Raw genomic sequence first — 9,424 nt, forward strand, 5'->3', positions numbered from 1 at the left:
TTCTATATAATCTAAATCAAGAACATTTTACGATGTAAAAGACACAATGCTCTCAGTACCGAAATAGTATAAGTATTGTAGTGATGAGGATATTTTTTTTTTCGGCAGATACTTTTCACTCGTTTTATTATAAACTTCAGAAATCAAACAATTAAATTTTAGCGAAATTTGAGTAATAGCTGTGTACCCCACAATACGATGTATATATATACAAAGGAATTTGTAAGCATTCCTCTAAATTGTTAATGTCATATGCGTGTGTGACAACAAAAACAAACAAACAAAAATCAGAGTAGCAACAAATGGTTGTGTGTTTGTGTTGAAATAATTATATTCAGTAGAGTTAATAAATGTTGAATCGTTTCCAATTTAACTATTATTCAATATGGCCGGAAAATTTTAATAATCAAGAAATATTTTTCATAAAACATTGGCAACAATTAATTTTAGTTAATTACAAATTAATATAATCTAGGTTTTATTAAAGCGAGTGACTGAAAAATATATAAAAAAAATTTATTCTTTCATAACAATGGAATTATGTAACAAATTTTAATGACAGGAAAAGCGCGCATAAACTGTAGCCTTCGATTTTAGTTTCGTATCCGAAGTTGTGTCGCAGTCCCGCTAAAAATATGATTTCATGTATCCGCATATCTATGGTCGATGGCGTTGTTGTTGCGTACACTTAGGTTCAACGCGGCAAACGCATACCAGTCGCGACTGATTCAACTTATTGCAGATATATTGGAAATACGTACAGGGCACTTGTACTCATGTACAAGTGCCCTGTACGTATTTCCTTAAGTTACTTATGACTTATGACTATAGAGGGAGAGATATTACTACTGTTTCTAGGACCACTTAGAGGTCCTATGTTGGCTTGGTATATCATTACGGTCGCAGTGGTTGTAGCGTTTTATTTAGCCCCAGGTCAACACATCGATTAAACTTACTAATCAAAGACGTTCCCCTCTCGAATATCAAACAGCACATCCGAGAGGGTGCTGAAAATTCCTGTCTTTAAGAGTGTCGCGAAAGGTTGTTTGGAGGCTCAACCTTCCGTGTTTTTTTACAGGGCTTAGAAAAAAAACTGAAGGACCGTTGCAATAAGTGTGTGAATCTGAGAGGGGAATAGGTTGAATAAAATCATAATTAATCCTCCTGCATTTTCTTTTACCCACAGCCAGGAACTTATTGAACTTTTTTTTTTCATTGTATTTACTAAATCGACAACTCATTTCCTATTTCACTTTGTAAAATGACACTTCTATGTGGTCACTCGAACAGAGTGCTAGAAATAGCAGCGAAATTTCCTTCGAATGGTATTAAATGTAAAAGAACACATTTGATAATGTGTAGTTTTCGATAAATTTTAGCATTTATCGATTCAAGCTTTTTTTAACAAATACACCCTTTACTATCGTTCTTTAAATACTAAAATATGAAAGGCACTTTTTGATTCTATACCGTTTTAATAGTAGTCACACTGTTATTAAGTTAAAAACATTTTGATAACGAAAATCCAACTTAACCGAATCATTTTCATAAGTTTGTCCTATACTTGTTTTCAGACATTTAGTTAAATTTTGTTTAACCCTTTCGTTACTGTATTTATTTTGAGATGCTCTGTGTTTCTTTCAATTACTTTAAATATAATAAAGAAGTTAGTAAAATAACTTAGTTATCATTCAGCTAGTGTTAGGGACATAAATTATGACTTAGGTTTGGTGGAAGATTTTAATTCAAAACTTATGAAAACAAGACATTTGTACTCAGAGCCAGAGCCGGTTGCATCTAGATTGGTAACGAAAGGGTTAATACATTCTGAGAAATTTAGTTTCCTTTGACGATTCCCAAGTTACTCTGGTGTTTGAAAAAAAAATGGTAATGTGTATCATATGTAATATATGGATGCCAGGGAATCCTGTGTATACTATGTGATATATAGCAGTGCTTTTCAAACTATATGATGTGACGTACCGGCGGTTTTTTCCCCAATGTGCCAGGGACTGGTAATATTAATTCATACCAGAAACAATGTATATAATGAATATAGTAAAAGCTGACAATTATTTTTAACTTATATTTATTTTGTAAACAAATGATACAATACTACATAAGCATTTTACAATGTTTCTTTTCTGGAAACTCACTGCGTACCGGCAGCTGATGGCGCCCGGACCACCACTTTGAGTGGCACTGATGTATAGGACAAGCAAAGGGTTTTGCCAGACGTGCAAGAAATTGCGAGCCACACCATACGTTTTAAAAATAAAGGAAGATAAATTAGACTATAAAGTAGCTCTGATCAATGCCTGTGCTATGATCATAGGTCTCCTGGAAAAGTGTTGACTTCGGGCTAAGCAACAACAAAATTCAAAACTGTTGGATTTTCTTGGAAACTTTACGAAAGCCATTTTACGTAAGATCTTGAGAAAATATGGGCAAACATAAATAGGCGGACTTAACATGTTTGCCAAGAATCGAAAAAAAAAATTTAATTATTCCTTCATCGATTCGTGTTGTATTTTATTTGGGGGCACGATTACTTTTGTTAACCTAAGCAATACCATCACATTTATATTTTAAAGAACGAAAATAAATCGACGGGACCCATGGATGCCTATAGTTGGAAAGTCGTTGTCCATAGGTCTAGATTAATCCAACAGCTTGTATTAACTTCAAATTCCGTAAATTCCTCATTCGTCTCTCCATACACGTGATTGTGATGAACTTAACTGCATATTACCTTGAATATAAAAAAATATATATATTTCTGTGCCGGTAGCACAAAAAAAAAAAAAAAAAAGCACCAACTGATCGTGGCCGATGCCAGACCCCTCTGGCACCTGTGCAGGTGGCACGTAAAAAGCACCCACTACACTTGCGGAGTGGTTGGCGTTAGGAAGGGCATCCAGTTGTAGAAACACTGCCAGATCAGACTGGAGCCTGGGGCAGCCCCTGGCTCCCCAGACCCCGGTCGAACCGTCCAACCCGTGCTAGCGCGGAAAACGGACGTTAAACGATGATGATGATGATGATATTGAAAGGTAGCTGGGTCAGTTGTCAACTTCATTTGACATTACCGTACTTGATTTTCACCGTTTTAGCCTATTTGGAATTGACAAACTAACGCTTATAAAAATTAATAACTTACGGATTTACCATGGCAAGTGAGAAAAAAAATCCGACATTTCGGACATTTTTCTTTCCTCAAAACTGAAAAAATGTAGAGGCTGTTACCGTAGTGGAATAAAAGAAGTTTACTTCTGATGGCATCGCCCTCGTGACACTGAATTTTCTTTTAGCTTTGCAGACTTTTATTTTATTCATCGAACTCAAAAGTAAAGTTGATGTCGATGGGATTTGAACCCAGAGAACCGGAACGAATAATGCATGGCATTCTTTTCAACGTTCCAACGATTCTGTTACCAAATTGCCGCCTAAGGCGAATGAATATAGCAAAAGTAGGTGCGGTGAGAAAGATAAGAGTTTGTAGCAGAAACCAGAACGGCTGAAATGGGAGAGATATGGTGAGGACAGGCTACCATCTATTTCCTTACATTCCGGATTTTACACTGCTTCTTTCAACGAAGGAGAGCTGCAGATTGCCGGATCAATTGGATAAGAGGGAGTGAAAAAGGACAAAAAGAGAAGAAATCTCATGAAAAAGTCTTGGAGAAAGCGCAAAAGAAAAATGAAACATCCTAACATCGATGTATACTGTAACCATGACCACGGCACTTCAGAGGTAAATGTGGTGTGGTTCGCGGGAAGATTATTATTGCTAGAAGATGAGCGACCTCGAAGAGAAGTAGTTAGACGTGGTTTATCGGCTACTTTTAGCAAATATCCATACCCTGTAAGTTGGACATACGATTTTAGGATACTGTGAGGGGTCTTGACTGTTATTTCTAACAGGTTGTGTAACCTTATAAGGATTCTTTATTAACTTACACACATACAAGAGGGAGATATTGCTCTCATATTTATTCAAGGGAAAATTGATTGCTGATTGGTGCGTACATACGTAAAATTAATAAGGGGTGGTTTGAGAAGATTCGGAAGAGGTTTGGTTGCTACTGTAAAAGACTCTGATTGGCCTATGTATTCATAAGATAATCAGTAGTCATTTGAGGGAAATTTGATTGCTTTTTTTTCTACCAATTCCAACGACTATGTAGAGCATCCCTCGTCAACTCCCAAGGCTTTTTGACCCCAGCGGTTTGTGGAACTCAGTCCTGTCATTTCAAAGATGTCGCCAGACCTACTAGAAACAGTTGACAGAACCTCTCTCAAATAACATTCTACCGCCTTAAGAAAAAAAAAAAAACATTGCATAAAGTTGTACAAGATAAACTGTCTGGAAAGACAGGGTAGTCGTAGCTATAATGTTTTGGAACATAGAGAGGCTTTACAAGTTTTGACTCGAAACTAAACAACAACGAAAAGAACGGCCACCAACATTATTTGAGACCACTTCGCAAAGCAATGCACTGGAACCCTTGCATATGCAACTACAGTATACACCGATAACCAATGAAGGCTTATATATCCCGCCCTACTCCCAGTGTGCCCGTGTCTTAATAGCGTTTATTCGTGGGTCAACACGATACGACTTGCTAGATCTTACCACCGGCTATAGTTACATCTTCTGGAAGAGACTTATTCTTAAATATTGCATCATTAGTTTTGGCTACCTTCTTCTACCTCACAGTTCTTACTGAGTGTCATTGATAACCAATAACGTCCTAATGAGTCAGTGGTGAATGGCAAAAGATTAAAAAAATGTCTCGAGTAAAAATATCACGTCATTTAAATATTACGCTCTACTCATTAACTGACGTTACATAACGTGTACACGATTGCAGATACAGCTTTTAATAATGATGGCATTACACTAATTCACACACGCAAAGACAAATTACGTTGTATTCAACATGTTATAAACAGAACAATGGAACAACAGAAAAATGTATTAAATCAGTTATTTTATTGAACTTTTTTGTCTTATTTTTTCTTCACACTTTTCCTATCACTTTTTGTGTTTCCTAAAACCACTAAGTAGGCACTATAGAAATAGCAGCCAAATACCACTCAAATCATATATTAGCATCTTTAAAAAAGAAGTGGATATATCTTTCTGTATTTGCTGCACAATTCTCTTAATCTCCCCCACCTTTGACTTAAACATAAAGAAAAAAAAAGAAAAAAAAGGTAACCATTCTTAAACCGAAACATGTCATAGTTTCGTTAAACAATTACGAAAGAATCGTATTTTTTATTAACAAAGAGCACGTGAAAAGACCAACAAAAATGTGGGCGTATTTGCGAGAAAAAATATAATTATTAACGGCGGAGGTAAAGAATGTGTACACCACCCATTTTCGGCGTGTGTGTATATAGGGGGGGGGTCTACAAAAAGTTTTTGGGATTTGTATGTTTTCGATAGAGGAGAATACGTTTTGCCCAAAAATCACGTTTTCAAAATTTTTATTTCCTCCATCCCCAATTTCTTAATTTTTAATCTCTTTTCAAATTTTCTTTATAATCCACGTAGAAAAATACAGAGATTACGAATCTGGGAAATTTTCTCTTTTATTTGTTTCAGTCATTTGACTGCGGCCATGCTGGAGCACCGCCTTTATAGTCGAGCAAATCGACCCCAGAGCTTATTCCTTGTAAGCCTAGTATTTATTCTATCGGTCTCTTTTGCCGAACCGCTAAGTTACGGGGACGTAAACACACCAGCATCGGTTGTCAAGCGATGTTGGGGGACAAACATATACACACACACATATACATTCATACAAACTTCCAGTTTCCGTCTACCAAATCCACTCACAAGGCTTTGGTCGGTCCGAGAAGACACTTGCCCAAGGTGCCACGCAGTGGGGCTGAATGTGGTTGATAAGCAAGCTACTTACCACACAGCCACTCCTTTGAAGGGTATTTATATAAAATTTCATTTAAAAACAATAGAAATATCATTATTTCTAATTCTCTCTAAAGGAGACTACGGCAGCGGTACTGGATAGTAATAGTTATCGCCAAGCTAACTTGGCAGTCCATAAAAATAGGACGAATGCTGCCTTTGATTAGCTCCAAGAGGTCATCGCCTCTAGCTAACTATGTGACACACAAACCTGTGTCTATTACAAACTTCGAACAGGGGAGGTCAGCAGCTTCCTCTTGCTGGCATTCACAGACTAGTTTCAAGGTGGTTGCCTCTTATCAATGTCAATGTCATTGATAAAAGGCAACATTCGTCCTATTTTTCTGGACTGCCATGTTAGCTTGGCGATAACTATAAATATACATTAAAAAAATCCCATTTTCCTAAAAGTTATGAGAGAAAAACATAGGATCTTGTGAATTTTCCAGAGACCTCACCCCACTCCACCGTTGCTTTCCCGGAATTTTTGTTTTTATATTCGTTCCTTATACCTTTTTTTACACCCGTTGCACTATTTTTTTTTCGATTTCGTTTCCGGGTAATAATGTCAACATTAACCAATTTCTTTTTTAACTTTTAATTTTTCTTTAAGAAACACTCAATGTCCCTTTCACCCACACACATCCCTCAACCAGCCATTACCTCCTCGCTTTCAAAAAAAAATTAAAATTCAGCATGTTTCACTTTCGATTGATGTTTCACGCATGCATAGAATTCTACTGAAATATCAAACCACCACCAGAAATTCCGACATGGTTGAAGCAACAGCTCAGTGACATTATTTCGGGAAAAAACTTCCCCGCTTTCAAAAGAGCTAAAAGTAAAGCATTCGGAGTTTTTAGCTTTTTTAATGTGTGTGTGTGTGTGGGGGGGGGGTGATGGAGATTGGGGAAGAGGATTTAAGCGTTCTTTTAGAAAAAGCTTTTAAAAAAAATTCTTAAAGATTCGTAATCTCTATTTTTCTACGTGGATTAAAAAAGAAAATTTTGAAAAACGTTGAAAATTAAAATTTAGGTTCGGGAGGGTTAAGGTTATTAACATTTTGAAAACGTGTCTTTTGGGCAAAATCCTAATTGCCTATGTCGAAAACACAAACCCGAGGAAATTTTAGGGAAAAATAAGGTGAGTGAGATAAAATTTCGAAAACGTGATTTTGGAGCAAAATCATATTCTCCTATAGGAGAAAAACTCAGCATGTTTCACTTTCGATTGATGTTTCACGCATGCATAGAATTCTCCTTTAGGAGAATATAATAATAATATAATAATAATGAAATTATTGTATACAGTGCTCAGGTGCACCACAACTTGTCAGAAAGTGCATATAAAGTACATGCAGTAATGTAGAAATGTCTGGAAAGTGAACATGCTTGTGTGTGTATGGAGGGGAGAAAATCAAGTGTAGTGTTGGCGAATCTCAGGAAGCATGGAAGTCTTGAAGGATGCAGTGCTCCGACAACTAACAACCGATGCCGGCAGTTTGTTCCACGCTTCAGCAACTCTCAGCGTGAAAAAATGTTTCCTGAAGTCATGGGAGCTGTGCTGTTTTCTTACTTTGTAAATATGTCCACGGGTGTTAGATGGGTGGAGTTTGAAGAGGTGCTCAGAGTTATTGTTTGTGCGATGGTTGATAATTTTATGGGTGTCTGCCAAGTCAGCTGCCAGACGTCGGAGTTTCAATGTGTCCATGCCCAGGGAAGTAAGGCGTTCAGGATATGGCAAATGCCTGATGGAGGGTATTCTTTTGGTTGCACGTCGCTGAACAGCTTCCAGGCGATTGATGTCCTGGGCAAGATAGAGGTTCCAGACCGGTGATGCAAATTCCAGGTGAGGTCTTACCATAGCTATATAAAGCCGCAGATAGATAGCCGGATTTGGTGAGTGATGCCAAGACACCCTCAGCCTTCTTGACAATTTTAGCGATGTGTTTTGTCCAACGCAAATCACTGTCGACAATAACACCCAGGTCACGTTCACTTGAAGACTTTTTGAGACTAGTGTTGTGGAGGGAGTAGGTGGATGCTGGGTTTCTCCTCCCAAAATGCATGGTGGTACATTTGTCCACAGCCAGCTTGAGTTGCCAGTCCATGATCCACTGCTGCATTGTGTCCAGGTCTGCTTGCAATAGAGATCCATAGTGTATAGGATTTGACCTCTTTATTTCGAGGTACAGCTTGATGCCATCTGCATATTTCAGCACTGTGGCATTCTTTAAGTTGGCATCTATGTCATTAACATATGCAACAAATAAAAGGGGGCCAAGAACAGATCCCTGCGGCACACCAGATGTCATCTCATAGGGCGAAGAGTGCTGTCCTAGAACTGACAACCTCTTTTCGGCCGAAAATAAAGGACTTTAACCAGTTATAGAGTTCGTCTCTTACACCCAACGCAGAAAGCTTCACCATAAGTCTTTTGTGTGGCACAGAGTTAAAAGCCTTAGCAAAGTCCAGGTAAACAACATCCACCCAGGATCCGCGATCAGTGATTTGGGTAACGTCCTCAAGAAACTCGATGAGTTGATTACAGCAGCTGGAGTTAGGAATAAATCCGAATTGTGACGGCTGGATGAGGCTGTGAGACTTCCAGAAGTTCCAGAGGGTTTCTCTGATACAGGATTCCATCAGTTTGGCGATGCAGCTGGTAAGACTGACGGGGCGATAGTTGACAGGCGATGTGCGGTCGCCTTTTTTGAACAGAGGGATGACACTGGCAGTTTTCCACTGTTCTGGAGTAACACCATTGTCAAGACAGAATTGGAAGAATAGAGAAAGTTGGCTTAGAAGAAAGTACCCACCGCGTTTGAGAAGTAGGTATGTAACACCATCGAGACCAGGAGAGGCATAATTGCGTTTATCTTTAGGTGGCGTTGCAGCATTGCTGGTGTAAGTTGCATAGAAGATATAGAGTCCGATGTCAGTGGTGATGATGATGGAACATTTTGGTCTTCGACAGTAAAGATGCCGGCATAGCATCCAGCAATGATTTCTGCACATTCTTCGGGATTGCCAGTAATCTGTCCTGTGTGGGAATTGCGAAGGGGACCAACAGGAGAGTGGGGTCTCTGCTTTGAGTGCACATACTTCCAGAACCCTTTGCTGTCAGGGTTAGCTGCAATGCGTTGTTCAAATTCAAGCACTGCCTTTTTTGTCACCTGCTTGAGGTGGTTGGCTGACCTATTGCGCTTTTTCCTGTTGCTCTCTGATTTGTGCAATTTGTATTCCCGTTCAGCATTACGGCGTTCTTTCCTGGCAAGTCGGACTGCTGCAGTCTCCCAAATTGCACTATTGGGTGGTTTTTTGTGCTTGCGTGGTACTGATGCTGCACATGCTGCCCATATTGAATTCAGAATGTTCTGGAGTATAGTGTCCACATCTCCAGAGGCATAAAATTCGCGCCAGTTTGGGCGTTGCAGCTCAGTACAATAAGAGCTCCAGTTTGCTTTATTCCAGTCAAAGCGGGCAA

Source organism: Octopus sinensis, linkage group LG20, assembly GCF_006345805.1.
Source record: "Octopus sinensis linkage group LG20, ASM634580v1, whole genome shotgun sequence".
Classification (NCBI taxonomy): Eukaryota; Metazoa; Mollusca; class Cephalopoda; order Octopoda; family Octopodidae; genus Octopus; species Octopus sinensis.